Raw genomic sequence first — 17,859 nt, forward strand, 5'->3', positions numbered from 1 at the left:
AGGTTTTTTTTAATTTAAAATATGACTTTGGACTGCTCATGAATGCTCAAGTTTTTCATGTATTTTGAGACTGTGAATGATATATTTAAATTTTCAATACTAGTGAATGTGGTAGATGCAGAATATTTGTACCTGACTTATTTTGGGAGTTTGTTACATTTGTTGATTATATAAATAAATAAAACTATGCAAGATCTTAGTGTGAATAGATTTTCTTTTGGCTGTTGTGTTTAGATGTAAGGAAAAAAAACATAGTATCTAGTCAGCTAAAGCTGTCATTCAGCTGAGTAATAAAATAATTAATAACTCACCTGCAGTTGTCTCATTTAACAAACTCTCCTTAAACTTAGAAATTAGACATATCAAGTGCATGATGTTACAAAATCATCTGTAAAGATTGCAAACAAGCTGTCTAGAAACGGCTTTTTAAAAATTTGGATTATTACATGCAAATTTTAAGCCAAATTGAGTATTTAAATATTGCATTCTTTCTTTTATTCTTAATTAAAGAATGCAAATCTTCATCAGTCTCAATAGCCTCAATCGAATTACTTTTGCAATGAAGACTTCACGCTAACTTGTGGAGATTTAACCACTAGAGGCGCTGTAGAACACTCTCTTTAAAACTGGTTACACCTGCTTTGGCCATCTGTAATAACTGCAGTGATTATTGGATTATTACATTATATCCCATCATGGGATATTTTAATATTGTATTTTTGTACTTCGTTAAAATTCTGTAAAATTCTGCGTTAATAGGGTCAGTTTAATTACTTTTCTAATGGAGACTTAAAGCTTCCTTGTGGAGATTTCACCACTAGAGGCGCTGTAGAACAATGCATTTAAAAACTGGTCGTTGTGACACAAATAGTTTCTATGGTTAATGCAGAGAGTATAGTCATGCAAATTTATAAACCATATAAAGAAAGAAATGCATACAAAAATAATAAGAAATGTAGATTACAATGTAGATATTAAAACATTGAAATGCATTAAACATAATTTAAAAAAAAAGAAACATTGAATTTTGGTTAAAACTCAACTGAAATAAATGCCAGAAATGATATGAAAAATACCAGAATACATTTTTACTACACACACTGGAGTTTGTGCCATTCACCTCGACTTTAGTATTTGGATTTTCCTTTAGCAGTTTTATGATTTCTGCTTGAACAGATTAACTGTTAAAGTCGCTTTGTTCCATTTTCATGTGATCTTATGTCAGTTTCCCAATAACCAAACAAGTGACATTACAGTATATCGTTTTACGACGGGTTTCATGATGTCGACCGAGCGGTTACTTGGGTTTACTGTGTAAATGCAATCCTGAGATTACAGCAAACTTTCGCTTTAAGAATCTGTGTTTTTGATTTCGCTCGAGTAGTACATTCAGTTTGGTACTAACTGTGTAAATAAGTGTGATTACAGTGTGTGTCACTTTAAGAGTCAGTCTTCGGATGGCTTCTTGATATTAATAGAGCTGCTGTGTCTTCCTCCTCTGACGTAATGCCCACAGCCTACAGAGAGACAGGCAGAGAGGTCCTGTCACAGCAAAGCGATAACACTAGTCTGAAAAAAAATTACAGATTTTTCAGCTTATCTACTTTTGTTTGCTGTGCCCAGCAAACCCATCCACGGCTGAATAACATAACTATACCTTCGGAATATTGCAATACCTGAGCCAAACTCACTCAGTAATGAGTCGGTATTAGCCTAGTTTCATGTGCTACCGCGAAGCCTTAACTATCTCTCTTTCCCTCTCAGACCAAAGAGGAAAAAAAAGAAAAGAAAGAGAGAGACAGCCAAGACACAGTCACCCCGTCCGACATCATCAACAAACAAAAACCCCACAAAGAGACGAAGCAGCCAGCCAAGCAGCCAGCCAGCCAGCCAGCCACCATCTTAACAGGCTGCTGAAAGAGACACACACAGAGAGAACAGAGGCTAATGCTTATTTTTGATCAACAGGTAAGCAGCACCAAAAGAAACACTTCCAGCACAAATGCACACCATGCATACAGCCCTCTCTGTTGGTGCAGAGGCATTGTAAACGGCAAAAGAAGAAGAGAGAGAGAGTGAGGGAAAGCAAAAAAATGCATCGGCGATGAACGCTTTGGAGTTGTACACGGCGAAATGCATGCTCTCGGACAAGTGGGAAGATGTAACGTGTTCGTCTTAAAAGGGAAGCCGTGTGCGATTAGGAGGCGAAATATCGCTCTGTTAGCTGTTGGTAGTTTTACGACGGGCAGCAGTCGGTTTGCGTCTTATGTAACTAACGGCCTGAGCGGCGTCGGTAAGGAAAGAGGGATCTGCTGAATGAGAGAGAGGGAAAAGAGCAGCACCGCTTTGAATTCACATGGCAATTTACATTTAGGTTAGGACACCCAAACGCCACACAAATACAAATTGGGGGGCTACTGGGGGAACCGCTCTGATTTTAAGACTGAGTTTGAAGCCAGCAACAAGGGGACGTGGAGTGACTTAGTCGCCTCAAGTAGGTTTGTGTATTCTCCTTTCTCAAAGTTTTGTTTCTTGATTTTATTTATTTACGTATGTCGCGTCAAGTCACGTTAAATGACACCGATTTCCTAGAAGCCAGTGACTTGGAGTGATTTATTTATTTTTGTGTCAGCACAGGGTAACTCTTGTAAAACTGCACGCTTACCTCTTGGTTATTTTCATTGATAACTTTTTTTTTCATTGCTATTCTGACTGCAAACTTGATACTCAAGTTCAGATTTCTTGCTTCTCTGAATGACGCACGTCGCAGAGACACAGAGACGGACAGAGAGAGGGGGGAAAAGGGGGTTTTGAAGCCCGAAAGATGAACGCAGTTAACTTGCTTGTTGTTTTCTGGACTTAAAGCGGAAAGAAGCGTGAGTCCACATCACAGAGATTGCGTTTATCAACCGGTTCAAAGACCGTTTGGCGCTGTTTGTTTGTTTGTTTGTTCTTATGTTGTTTGTTTTGCACCTCTTTCATTGTTAGGAAACTCGCGAGCGCATGGTGGATGTGAATTGTCGTAAAGGATACCCCCCCCCACTCCTCCTCCTCCTCTAACCCCCCCCCCCCCCCCCCCCCCCATCATCCTCTCTCTTATCAACTTTTGAAGAAAACAAGTGCCTCTTAGCTCAAATCTTTGCGAATTTATTGGTTTCCTCGCTGTTGGACGTTTCACGAGTGATGCCGGGAAGGCATGAGTTGCATTTCCACTTAACTTTGAAAAAGTTTCCCCCCCCCTCTCTTTCTCTCTCTCGCTCTTCGGTCGTAAGAAACTGTGATGTTCCTTTGAGATAAGGGGAGCTGGGTAGGCATGACAACTCTGTGGGGAGAGCAGAGTATGTGAAGCCAGCACAATGAGGCACACACTGCAAGGAAGCTTTTTACATAGTCCTTCAGCAGAGTTCTCCAGTTCTGGCCCCCAAAGAACCCCTTATGCGTGGAGCAACTTTTATTCAGCAGATAACCTCAGTGGGCTTTTTTTTTTTTCACCCCCCCCACTTCTTTTTCCTTAAAGAAAAGCAAGACCCTGAGACTTAACTGTGACACTTGTTCACAGCTGTCTGAGGTTACACTTTGTTTTTTATGAAGCAATTAATTTATTCATTGGGCCCTTTCAAAATTGTCCCACAGCCCTTTAAATGTAGCTCCATGGCATTTCAGCGTTAAGCAGAAAATGCTTAAAAGCCACTGCAAAGACTTTAAAAAGCAATTTCAAGTTGATATCTTGAGTTTTTATTTGTATCTTAAATGCCCAACTTCTTGGCCACGACACGGTGGAAAAGTTTCACAGTCGTTTCCCTTCAACTCAAAACTGTGTGGACCGTTTGAGGGGGAAAAAAGTAAAATAATACAACTTGTGAAACTTTTAAGGTTTAGTTTGCATTTCCCGCAGCAGTCTGACACACGGCTGATTCTGAAACTTCGAATATTGAGCATTTGTTTGGACTTCTTCAGCAGAAAAGCCGTTCCTTCATGCACGAGCGATTGGCAGCATCGTAAGTCACACGTATTCTGTAAGATATGGGATTATGACAGATTATTTTTACTTTGGGGGGAAAAAAAGTACATTAATGTGATTTAATCAGCTTCATGGGTAACATTTTCTAGCAGTGCTTTCACATCTGCTTTCCAATGCATGCATGCATAACATTGGTGTTTTTTTTTAACAGTTCCACAAATTCCAGTATGCGCAATCAAGTTTGTCTTCTGCTCTTTATTATAGTGAAAAAGTCTGAATGGGACGATTCAGTTAGTTTTATCACAGCACATAAATAAACTTGGATGAAGTGATTTTTATCAGAAAAGAAATCCTACTTTAAATCTTTTTTAAAGATGAAGGTAACATTTTTATGCCATATTGTGTCACTATATCTTTTTTGCTTTAGATCCGCTACACTTCAGCTTTGGGTATAGTCGCTGCAGACAGTCCAAACCCCCCCCTCACCAAAAAAGAAAAACAAAAAACGTGTTCCTATAACCGAAGACATCGTGCATGTAATGAGTCCCTGTCAAACTTTTTATAACTTCAACCAATGTTCTGTAAAATTAGTTAAAACACTTTATCCGCCGATGTGTCAATCCAGCTCCGTAACGTTAAAACATTTTCCGCTCTCCAGACACTGGATATTATTGTATCGTACAGCTTTGTTCATAGCCGCTATTAAATGTCAAAACAGTTGAGAACTTCCTAAAGAGAACCCCCCCTGCTTGTAAAACTCATTCCCGTGTGTGTGAGACAGAGCGGGAGACAGCGCAGCACTTTTTCCTGTGCGTCTGTATGTGCTGTGGAGACAGCCGTGGCTTCGCTCATATGGCTGCAATATGTGAAGTCTCTCTGTGGTGGAACTCGCAACAGAGAAAGTTTGTAGAGACGGGGAGAGAGAGGGAGAGAGAGAGAGCACACATGGAGCGAGGGAAGTCAGAAATGTCCTGTTCAACTAGCTGGAATGTATCTCCTGTGTTTTATTGATGGTTTGATGTTCTGTAAGACATGAGGAACAACTGTAGTGATTTTGTGGGCTGCCATGCATTTGTCTTTGGTCGTTTCAAAGCGGTGCCGCATTACATGGGGGGAAAAAAGGCCAGTGCGAAATGGAGTGTAAAGGGAGACTTTAACTTAGAGCAAGTGGGTTTTTTTGAAGTAGTGATTAAACTGGTAGACGTGTGATTGATTTTGTTGATCCAGGGAAGCTGTACAAACCTGACGCGGCTGTGAATTTTCCAAAGTAAAATCGACAATCTTGCCTACCCTAAAAAACGTTAACAGGATTGATGCAAGTTTGTAAAACTTTCAGCGAAGCCCCCGCTGTTTCTCCTCTACAGTAAAAGCTTTTCGGGGGGAAGTAAAGTATGTTTGCCTAACGCTGAGGTCTAACACTACTAAAGGGAATGCAGTGTAATAATTTGACCTCTAATCCGTTGTTGCTGTCTCTCTCCTTCTGGTCCGGACTGATGTGCGTCCTTTCTCCGAGCTTTTGCGGCATTTTGTTAAACTGTACATCATAACTAACAAAGAGCTGATTGTAGTAATTTGTAATTGTAATTGTAGTTTTGTTTTAATATTGAATAGTTTAAAAAATAGATGTTGACCTGTTGACCACTACGAATCAGTCTGTGAGAACACTTTTTCTTTCACTTTTTGCAAATTTTAAAAAAATAAGGAAACTCTTTCTTAAATACTTTATGGCAAATGTTGAACTACTCCCAACATTCACTGTTTCCAATAGCAGGAAAAGATAGCATCTATTAGAGATTCAGTCGTTATTCATCTCGAGCCTGCCTGCAGTTCATTTAAAGGAAACATCCATTTGTCACTGATAGTTTACTTAAAGAAAAACAAGGCTTTCTGTAAGGCTTCTGGCTCTTTGGCTCAGAGTTCTCTAGCTAGCACATTTTTTTTGTTTTGTTTTTTTTTTATTAACAAGTCTTCTGTTTTGCTCATATCCTCAGGACACAATTGTTTTTAAATTATTTTACTGTGTGTGCATATTTTGGGTCTATTATTGCTTATATTCAGTGCTTGCAGCATTGGTTATACAGGGATTTGAGCTTATTCTCTCGTTGCATTTACTGGAAGTCAGTCTGGAAAAGAGTGTCTGCTAAATGCCCAAAATGTCATCCCCACTCTGTCTGTGGTTACTGCAGTCTTGTTTAGGCTTGACTTTGTCTCTAATGTCTTTGGTCTATTTTAGACTTTTAAGTCTGTCTTTTTAGACCGCCTGCTTCAGATAACGAGCACATGGTCTTGGTTTAGGGTGAAATGATTCTTTTTTTCTCTCTTAGTATTTAGATTTATTTGGGGGTGGGGTGGAGGGGGGATACGAATCCTAAATATGGGGCATTTTTGCCTTCCTTTGATCTAAGATAATAAAAATCCTTCTGCCACGTTACTGTAAAGACCGATGAAGTAGTGGGGCAGAAGATTAAGACGTGTACCCGCCGAAAGTAGTGATAAAGCAGCAGTACAGCCCTGTGGTTATAAAGGCTTTCCTGTTTCCAAAAGACGCGTAACTTTTAAACTCACCGACACCATGCGAATTCCCGTGCATCACTTAAATGTCTCAACTGTGCCGTAGACAGCAGTTGTTCTAAATCTGTCTTTCCCATGATCAGACTTTAATTACGAAACCCATCTTTGGCTTGTTAGTTGTGTCAGGGCAGTTGGTAAATGAAACCTACAGGTTGAGTGAGTGGCGAGCCCTGCCTGCTTTGACTCAGCAGTATCACACTGATGCCTCCCATACACCCGTGCGTTCAGATATCAATCACATTTCATTTGAGCGTCAAAGTTGTGCAAAACGCTGTGGAACATTTGATCCAACCCTTTGATAAATGAAGTTCTAAACAAGTTCCAAGTTAAAAAACAAAGAGCTCACATGCTGCTCTATAAAATATGTACATCAAGTATGGAACATTGTTAATTTTATTCCACAAAAGTTGTTGAACATTTCAGATGTTGGAGAGATTTGACCTTATGCTTTACTCATACAGACAGTCATTGTGTGGCTTGAAAATGCTGCCTCGACTTCTACCTTTTCTCGAGGTTTACAGCAGGCGCTCCCATTGGTTTGAAGAAAAAAAAAGTTGACAGCCATATGTCATTAAGAGAGAATTGTAGCCTATAAACAGCTGTCAGTGATGCTCTGGAGAATAAGTAAAGAGCCTGGAAGTCTGATCAGGTTTACTTGAATGAAAAAGACCTTAATGTGTTTTAAATCTTGGTCCCTCAAAGACCTTTGATAACTCTGCAAAACAAGATAGGAGCAAAATGTCTTTTATTGGGACTTGCATATTCCATCAAGCTATGTACACTCTTGTGTTAAAAGTTAATATGGTAGATTTTTGTAGTTTCCTTGAGAAAGCAACCAAATAGTTTCACATGTGAAAGTTGCATAAAAGTCCAGAAAGGGTGAAAGGTGACAATTACCTGTTGCAATCAACAAAGAATAAAAGTTGTAATTGCAGTGAATCATCAGTGAGCTGTCCCTTGCAAAACCAGTTTCTCCTTGGCTCTTACTGTAGTGGCTCTACGATACTTGCTGCTGTCATTGCATTTCATTTACATTCGTCATTTTCTTTTGCTAACTTGATTTATTAGCGCGCAATGTGAAAAAGCAACCCGGGCCGATTTGACATAGGGTCAAGAGCGAGACGATCCATCACAGGAAACGTGCAGGTTGAGGCGTTTGTAGGTGTTTTTAGGTTTATCTCATTGTATGCACATATTAGAGGACACATTATGTAAAGCTTTGCTGCTAGTCTGTATCTTGACACTAACAGAGAGATCAGGAAGAGAGGATACGGTCTAATCACTTAAAATGTGGAAACTCACATGCTTCACGTAAAATAGTGCATTTCTATAAAATCCTTAATTTCTGTATAAAAATGTAAAGTTAAGTATACCTCAAACAGTCACCATTGTATAAGGGACAGAGTAGAGACATCCATACTGTAATACACTGATTTAAATGTAAACATCAATTTAATTTCAAAAAGTAAGTACATGTTGTCTGCATTTAGACTTACTTTGCTGGATGATTTTGATCGTTGCAAACTTCAATTGCAAACATCACAAATACAACATTACGAGTGCGTTTCTTTACTGTTTTTCTTAACGGTCTTAAGTAACGAGCATGGCTCCGTCTGTAATTTCTTGCCGTTTTCACACAGCACCCAGCAGGCAGACAGCGAAAATTAACTATGGAAATTGTGACAGTGGCATAAGTGGCAGGAATCTGAATGTGATTTATGTTGTAAGCTTCTTTGTGTTGAAGCTGAAGCGGCTGTGCAACACGCAGATGGAGGGTGCTGTACCATTTTTCTCAAGTACTGTATGCGTAATTCAGTGAGACTTTTCTCAAGTAGAAGAAGTGTCTTTTTTTTTTAAATCAAGGAAGCTGCTTGGAAACGAGTTATCTTGCTCCGAAGGGAGGAAAGATTGATTGTGAATGAGAAGTCATTCTATATATTTTTTCATGGCTGTAAATAAGAACAAAATCCACCTGTTTTGTAGTAAGAAATTGTAAGATCAAGCTTTTTCCAGTGTTCAGGGTTGGAGATTTGCTTTCTCTTAACAAGTTCTAAAGTGGGCGGCACATTTGTGTTACAATAACTGTATTTCATGTCTCATCAGTTTTTAGTTTAGTACAATCTGGGCTAATTCGACAGATAATTTTCTGCGTGATAACTACAGTATTTTTGATGTGGTTGTTGACTGTTTACTGTTCACTATATAGTTTTAATATGGCATCCGTTCCTGCAGCATATCTTTGCACATCTTCGCATGCTTGGCCTGCAGTATCAATAAACATTCATCTCCAGACAGTTCAGCGTTGTTGATAGATAGCTATCAGTTATTGTAGGAGCCCACTGGCGCTTATCTTCTCCTCTTGAGGTCAGATCTATCTCATTCGCTGCATGGCTATGATTGAATTGACTCACTGATTGTTTATTTCTACACTGAAGGTTAACTGTCTGCTCTGTCAACAGTCAAATCAAGAACCTGCACAACATGTACGCACAGCTTAGATTTCTTAGCTCTTGAAGTGCCTCTTTCTGTTTCATTATCTCCAAATCTCTGCCTCCTATTTTTACTGTAATGCAAGACAAGAAGGACTGTTAGTGTCATGTGTGCCCAATCATCCTGTAATCACTGTCAAAACACTTAATTTACTTGCTTGAAGATTGCGTTTAACTTTCACTTCAGCTGACATTTGTTTGCTCTTGTGCGCTCTCTCATTCGCAATCGTGATTCTTTTGAGGTTTGATGAGGCACACTTTTCTGTGGCAGCGTTTGACGCTCGATCCAGTGCTTGTCTTGTAGTCATACAACAGTACTGCTGCCTAATGCCTGTTTATTTTATGGATGGGTGTAATTGTATGTGTGATGTACTCTTAAGCTCTCATTGCATTGACATATGCTTACAGTTTTAAGTCTGTCCAATATAAAAATTGCCATTTTGTTATATGTGAATCTGTAGTTTCTCTTCTGTGATTATCTGCAGCCAAGCAGTTTGTTTACCTTGAAAGTGTTTGCATGTCCTTGTTACTACTATAGACCTGCTGAGGAACAAACTTTACTTCTACTGTCTTAAAACTATCGGCTTGTCTCTCTCCCCTCTCCTCTCTGCACACACACACACACACACACACGCACGCACGCGTACAGCCCCATTAGTATTGTAGTCTGGGATCAGACTAAAACATCTGGTGGCTGAGTAACTTTTCAAAGTAGTCTTTGTCCTCACTCTGGTGCATGTATGCGTGTGTCTCTCACTGTGCGCTTTTCTCTGCGTGGTTGTGTGTTAGAAGGGGCAGACTTTTTATGGCGTCCCGTCAAATTAAAACTATGATTTAAGCGACTAACATTGTTTTTTTCATTAAAGCACATAGCCACACGTTGCTTCTCCTGATTTATTTTTTCTCGTTCTTTTCTTCTGCCTGTGGCCGTGTGGACTATTTAGTCTGTAGAAAATAAAGATGAGGGAATACGGATTAGGAGTGGAACTGTAATTCTGCTGTAACTGTATTTCATGAAGGGCCAGTCTAGCCTGGCCTGATGTGTTATTTTATTCATGTATCCCTGGCTGGTTGCCCTATAACAGAAGGCAGCAAGAAGCACAGGGAGATATGACACCCTTTCAACTTGCTTCTGGTCTGGCTTGACATTTCTGAAAGAAGCAGAAAAATGAAGTTAGACATAGCTAACTGCCTCACCTGTTCTCTGCAGGATGGTGCTGGGCTTGGTTTTTGATATTGTAAAGTAATTGTGCGATAGCAGCTTTGGGCTTTAGAGGGTACACCCCTGCAGACAGTTAGAGCAGATGACCTCAGGGCTTCTCTTCAAGCCACATAAACGTTGAAAAGGCAGGGACTAATCTTCTCTCCCAGCAGTGAAGAGTGCTTAATCAGCACATTTGAAGGTGTTGTAGCTTGTTCTGGTACAAGGACTTTTTAAATGTATGAAATCTAATGCAGTAAATTGTTTGAGTTAAAATGAAACACTTGACTTTGGGCACCAAGCCACAACCTTTTGGCTGAGGTACTCCCTCCCTCCATTTGGAATTTTATATCTGTGGGGTAGCAGGGTTGTCTTGTGGCTGTTTGACAATGTTGAATGGTTAATGGTTAGATATAGCCATTGAACATGCTTTGTGGTTAATGGCTTTAAATGATGTGATCTAAGAATAATATTGTTTTAAAGGGATTTCGGGCTGATGTAAAATTGGGTATCGTGTATCATGCAATAGGGATTGGTACCAGCTATTACTATTTTGGATAGTAATGGAATGGATAGTTAGCACTCTTTATTGATACCAAAATTCTAAAATTCTAAAAATGTAACAGTATTTTTTTTTGACTGTAAGTACCATAGTCAATGTAAGTACTGAATAGAATTTTGAAAAAAATGTATAAAAATACTAATGAATACTAAATTTAGCTATTTAGCTATTAGCAATTGCCTGATAACAACATTAGCCATCTGCTAATTTATTATTAATGTAGCATCTGGTGGCAGTGGCTAATTATTAAAATGATGAAATTCTGAGCTAGGTAACAAGTGTTATCACTCCTGCCTGTCTGTAATGTGGACAGACAGTATTCATTTAACAGGATAACGCAACTATTCATAGTTCAGTAGGCCGAAGATGAGAAAAGTCTACTAGCAGCTAAACAGGAACGCGGTAGCTGAACTTAGCAATTGTATTTGGTAAGTTAGCAACAGAAATATGGTGCCGAGTCACCAGAAGTGTAGAAAATAAACAGGGAATTAGATGAATAAATTTGCAGTACTGCACAAGTATTGTTTTAATTTTTTTTTTTTAAATGTATACCTATAAATTGGCTGTGAATATAAAAAACTTGAAACAGTTCAGTGACTTTCTATAACACAGTTTTCATCGTTTCCGTCGAACAAACAACAACTAAAAAAATGAACCCCCCCCCAGCAAAATGAAATAACCTTAGTGCCTGCAGTTTCACTATTAAATTATACTGTTACCTTGAGTGCAGAAAAAATTCAGTAAAAGTTATTGTGAATGCAAATAGCAAGTCGTATTGTTAAAGAAGAAAAAGGTTATCAGTTTAATTAACGTCACCTAACGATGAACCTGTGCTCAAATGCAAGATTATTGCGTTTACTGTGGAAGTAACCTAAATGGATTGTTTTCTCAGGGCTCACCTTTGGGTCCCAAACAAGTATTTGAAATGCAAAGAGAATTTGTTACCATCAGCATGTTTCTCCTTATGGATAAATGGTATTTGTGATGGTCAGCATAAACATATATGTCTGTATCTGCAACATTCCTGTACTCCCCTTTCAAAGATCTGATATTTTTCATTGGCAGCTTTTTCTTTTTCTTTGTTTCTTTAAAAAAAAGGCTTGTCATTGATAAGCTGTGTGTAATAGTGTGTTTTTGAAGTATCTGCAGTGTGTTTGAAGAAGTGGATGCACGGATAGATGGATGATGGAGGGAGGGAGGTGGTTCTTTTTTGAAATGGAAATTAAGGGGGCACACATCTGGGGGTCTTTGAGACTTTTGTGAAGGGAGACGAAGAGGTGGGTGTCAGAGGCCCACAGTCAGAAGTGTGTGGATATATGTGTGGATGCAGTAAGTGGGGGGTTGGTGTGATAAAGAATGGACAGAGAAAGGGATAGTTTCTCATTTTTTGTGGTAGGAAAGAGTTTATAAGGAAAATAGGATAGCGAGGGTGTCTGCCTGTCTGTGTTGGACAGTGGTTTGGTCCTCATAGAATGATGGATGGATGAATGGACACACTGATGGCGAAAGGAAAGGAAATAAAAGGAGGCTGCGATGGACATTAATAGAGAAGGAGATGAAGCTCAATATGTACAGCAACAATAGAATAGAGATAGAATAAGAAGAGAAATGGAAAGGAGGAAAGAAGGATGAACAACAGAAAGATAGATGGGGACTGTTTTGCATAGGCAGGAGGAGGAAGGGGGAAAAGTGGGGCGAGAAAGGGGGCAAAAGATCACTTACTGTGGTTGAAAACTTTACGGCTGACAGTTAAATTTTCTTCAGGCCAATGTGTGTGAGTTGCGGTGGGTGGAAAAGCACAGTGGGGGGCATGGCGTTTGTTCTGAAACATGGCTTTTGGGCTTTTTAGTGCTTCACACACAAGTTGTCCTCTCCCTTTTCTTTACAGGCTGATTTCATCTAGCTGTGAGAATCTCTCTCTCGCCTCCACTCTCTCTTTCGCTCTTTTTCGCCCCTCCCTTTTGCTCTTTTAGAAAAGTCAGTGAGTCAGTGAAATGATCAGATTCCCATGTGCCACATAAAAAAAAATGTCAGTTTAATGCGTGAACTACCTTCTTTGGGAGGAGGTTTACAAAATCAGGATGAATGTTGGGCGATGAGAGATTTGTAATCTCTTCAAGTGGCCACTCCCTTCGCTGCTATGTATTCTTTCAGTTAACACCTGTGTAAAACTTGCTCTTTCTGATACTTGATATCCATTTGATGTGTCAGATTACCCAACACCCCAGTTTTTTTTGTCTGTTCTACATTATGATAAAGATTTTTTTTTTTTAAATAGTAAAAATGTACCTTATCTTTAGAGGTACGTAAATCAGCTTAAACACTGAAGCCATGTTATAAAGGTTAACATAAAACAAAGTTCTCTTGATTTGTTTCCTAAATATATTCTTGTTGCAGTCGAGTGGATTTACACCGTGGACTGACAGCTTCACTTAAAATATAAGATGATAAAGCAAGGAGTTACAGAGATTTAAAATGTCCCTTCTGAATAACACTTAGGAAGGAGGCAACTGTGACAGTGTCTGATTTACAGATTATTATGGAGGAGATAGAGAAAGCAAAGAGAATTGAGAAAACCAGCATGAGGACTAGGAGGTGATAGAACAGCAGAGAGAAGTTAGGAGCATTGCAATGATGTTGAAACTCATTAGAGATCATCTTTGAAGATGTGTCGAATATCGGCACCACAGGAAAGTACAGCCATTTGTGCACTGAGAAAATCCTTTTGAATAGTTTCTGTTAAATGATGAGAAAAGTTTGCCTGTTGTACATGAACTTCCCTGCTGTACTAGTTAGTGCTGGTTTGGGTTACCTGTTTGGTGTCACACCTGTTGTGGTTAAAAGAATCTGTCTGTAGCATTTTTCATGCTTTAAAACAGATGGTAACATAACTTAATAATGTCATCATAAATGTTGTCTTTTATAGTCTGTTAGAGCTCAGTCTAGAAAACAGTCAGCAACCCACGGTTGACAGGGAAAATTGTATACTCCCGGTGTTGGCTCCTGGAAGTTGGGGTGATGTGTGATGCCAAAAACCTCCTTGGGATTGCTTTGGTCGCTAGCAGATAGCTGTCATTTGCAAATTTTCATCCAAGAACCTGCCAAAGATTGGTGAAACTTGAAAAAGTGTGACGCTAACAGAAAGTGTTTGCCTTTGAAAGTGCCTCGCCATTTGCGGGTGAGTTTCAAAAGGCACAGATTTTACTTTGAAGGCAAACGGTCTCCATTTCCATTTTGTGTTGCACTTTTCACAGTGGCACCATTGTTCCTAGACTAGTTAGCAACTGTTTGCAGACATGTCAGGATTTTTCACACAAACTACCGCCACTGTGGCAATATGCGAGTGGCTAAAGCAATCCCAAGCAGGTTTTTGTGTAGCACTGCGTACCACTCTGTGACCTGTTTCAAGTAGCGACTGTCAACAACCGCTTGCTAACCTTTGAGATATACATCTTTTTCCCTTGCAACACATTGTTGCCAGAGGGCTGCCAACCGTCCTGTAGGCCTGTGTGATTTTCTTTGTCAAGGGTGGAATTTTCTGTGACAATTATAGCAATGATATATTTGTGCTATGTCCTGAGTGTCTATGTCAGTGCCAATCTTCTGCTCCACCATAGCGCCACCAGTAAGAGGCACTAGCTAATATTATCTTGGAAAGCCCATTAATCTTGCTGTCAGCATAAACAAGTAATACAGGCTTCAAAACAAACTCCATATAAGGTAAAAGAAAATTATAATTTTTTTCAACTTTGTGATCAAGAGCATTGGCAAGGAAGGGATGGGGCTTAGCCAGCTTAGCCAATTTATGCCTTAGAGAACACTCAAAATAAAGTCAGTTTTAAACAGTGAAGTCTGTTTATTCAAACTGGAATTTTACCAAAATTTGGGGAAAACTAGGAACCTTTGCTTTGGGGATCAATACAGAATTTATAGCTTGTGTCAGCTAATGCTAGCTTGCTTTTAATATATTTGAGCAGTCATGCACATTAACAGAACTGGTCTGATTGCTCATTTGGCTTATAGGTATGTATTTATCATTGTCCTTTAGACCGATTCCACCTCTAACACATTGCACGACCAGGGGCAACTGCAGTTTTTCAGTGATAACAACAGTTTACTAGAGTTTATGCAGATAACTTTAATGTGACTAAATTGATAACGACCAGCTGAGTTGATTAATGCGTTGTGAGGAAAAGATGGTAAAAAGAGGGGCACTCTTATTAGTATGTTTAAAATTTTTACCAAGTGCTTTTTAAATGTGGTTTGCTGAATCTGAATTGTTAACCTCAGCTATGTAAGGCGATGATATGACTCTAAGGCAGTACGTCACTTTTTCTATCTCTTTGCAAATGAACACTGCATCACTGAAAATGTAACCTTGCTGCAGTCTAAGAAAATGAAAGATGCTTTGGCCTTCAGTGGAGATCAGTTTTTGCACCCTCATACACGCATGATATCAAAGGTAAGTTAATACAGCATCTCTTAGGCACTAGTAATATCTTTGATTGAGACACTGAAAAAAAGATTCATTAAAGATGTTTTTACTGCAGTGAAAATTATCCCGTATAAAAAATTACAGCAAGCCATTATGAGAAGTTGATTATACTTGTTTTTGAGATTTGATTAAAGCCCTTTTTTTCTTTTAATTGAGCCCAGCCCTGGATTGACATCACTGACAGTCTTCCAGTCTTGCTTCCCGATACTGCTCAATGGAGAAACGCTGCTTCACTTGGCCAGCTTGTAGATAGAAGGGCTCTGGAAAGGAATATAATGTCAACATTGTGGGTTGAAAATGTTCCGTTGTGTGTACGTGTGTGCGTCTTAAGTTTGTCCAGACATTTTTCCCGGCCGCTTGCAGGAAACGTCCGATTCTCCAGCAGTGGAAATATGGTGTGTGTGTGTGTGTGTGGTTGTCTTTGTGTGCATGTGTGTGTATTCCTGAGAGACAGAGTGTTGAATAGCGAATGTGGCGCAGTGCGTGCATGATCTAGTGTATTTGTCTGTTTCAGTTTGTGGATGTGAGTGTGTATGACTGATGTAATGTTTGAGCCTACCCAGACAGACAAACCAAACCAAGGCACACACACACAAACACAAGCATGCATGGGTGTGGGCGTGTACTCAAAATCATCAGATATGTCTGGCAGACTTCGGCAGGCTCGTGGAATGCATGTGTGTAATGCGTGTGTGTTTCTGGCAGAGCTGTAGTTTGTTTTCCGTATTTTGGGGGAAAAGACAGCTAGGCAAGAGTCAACAATCAACTTGTTGATTTATGCAGCTACTAGTTCCTTCCATTACGCCTACAACTACCACTGAAGCAGAGTTTGTTCTCCATTATTTTTGATGTATGAGAGTCTTAGCTGTGGAGAGCAAGGTCAGAATCAACAGTCCCCTGTTGATTTATGCATCTCCCGGTTTCCTGCTACTATCGTACATCAAGGCGGGACATTAGCACTGTCCACGAGGCAAATGTGGATACTCATTTGACTGTGGTTGGTAAGTTTGTCTCCTCTACCAGTCTCAACTGCAGTTAACTAGTAATTAGTTGAGCTTTCTCTTTTCTTGTTTTCTAAGATGTAGCAGATTAATTTGCTCAGCAGTTTCAAAACCACTTGTAACACTATGTAGTAAAGTATAGTTTTCTTTATATTAATAGTGTTACTGGTGGCAACGGTGATGCTGTTTTAGACTAATTTCCAAACCCCACAGGAAGAAGTGGACTAATATCAGTCCTACAACTGTTTATTTATCCACTCAGGGGGAACCTATGTATCACAGGAAAGCTGTGCTATGTCAGCAACTTGCACGTGCATATGTGTCAGAGAAAAGTCTAAAAGCTGTGGGTGTTGCATACAGTAATGAATAGGTAAGCCACTCCCTCAGCTTTAACCTCAGCAGCTGAAAGATCTGGTTGATCAAGGTCACTTAGTGGTGTGATTCACAAGAGAGCAGAAGCACTGGCACAGTGTGTTTGCTCGCTTGCCGTGCAGACGGTCAGATCAATGCAAAATGTAGAGCAGAAGTTTTAATTGTGTTCTTTGGTGTGGTTGAACATGTGCATGCTTGATAGAATGATGTTCCTATCTATCTGTCTATTAACTAGCTATTAACTATCTATCTATCTATTAACTATTATTTTAGTTAATCTGCCGTCACTTTTCTTGATTTGTTAGTCAATCCACCTAAATATTCAATTCACTGTGGAAAAAAAATCAATTCTCAGATTAGGGAAGGGGGAACCAAGGAATTGGAACGTTTGAATGGTCACACACTGCGGTGATCAGCTTATCAGATAATTGACTTTTTCATCTCTGCTTTTATTTAACAGTGTGAATTTTAGTGATCTGTTAGGAACATGGAAATATTCTTTTTGTTACCTTAGACGTAGTCATCAGAACATTGTTTTTGTCATGCATGCCAACACAAAAGTGTCTGGCTGTATTTTACCTGATCTTAATGGAGTTCATTTTTTGTTCCATCAGGACCTTATGGTTAAGGTTATTTGATGTTCTCCATAGGCCAATCATTGTCTCGTCACTGTACAAGATTGTCTGCACTTTGTATGATCTGCTCTGTTGGGGCATTGACTGCTTTGATTAACACTTGCTTCGTCTCTTCTCCTAATATTAATTTAATTTACGATTTTGGAAGAAGACAACTTTCTTTGATTGACAAGCTGTTTGCAATCACTAAACAAATTATTATGAGAATCTCAAGAGTAGTTTAATAGTTTCCTTTGTTTACCTGACAGTAAAATTGGAAAGCTCCACATCCAGCTTTATGGTTTTGCACCTGCTACTCAGTACGTTTTATGCCGCGGATAGAACGGCAAAGCTCTGCGTGCAGCTCTTGCTGCTTTTGCACTGCTTTTTTGGTATGATCTGCAGGGAACCGGCCGGAGAGCACTGAATCATAGTAAACCTCATTTGCATACAGTGCCTGCTTGTACATCGTTGATGCTTAAACCAAACAGGGGGACGATAATTCCATGACATCTGAAAAGACTGATAACTACCTGTCAGCACAGTTTGTCTGTATTGATCCAAGATAACGATTTTACTAGTACATAGAAAGA

General features: G+C 39.4%; 1 protein-coding gene across 3 annotated transcripts in view; it reads left to right on the top strand.

Annotated features, from left to right (window-relative positions):
• The first annotated feature begins 1,521 nt into the window (after window positions 1-1,521).
• The window catches only part of trps1 (trichorhinophalangeal syndrome I), a 116,138-nt gene continuing 99,800 nt past the window's right edge, over window positions 1,522-17,859 (top strand). Inside the window, exon 1 of one of the 3 annotated variants that reach the window (XM_085261787.1) lies at window positions 1,522-1,968. The gene's annotated coding sequence lies outside the window, so the exon portion shown is untranslated. The other 2 variants (XM_085261786.1, XM_085261788.1) reach the window with 2 other exon arrangements.

This window comes from Mchenga conophoros, linkage group LG22 (assembly GCF_057382185.1).
Source record: "Mchenga conophoros isolate Kocher_MC1m ecotype Shallow Benthic linkage group LG22, M_conophoros_male_GT1.1, whole genome shotgun sequence".
Classification (NCBI taxonomy): domain Eukaryota; kingdom Metazoa; phylum Chordata; class Actinopteri; order Cichliformes; family Cichlidae; genus Mchenga; species Mchenga conophoros.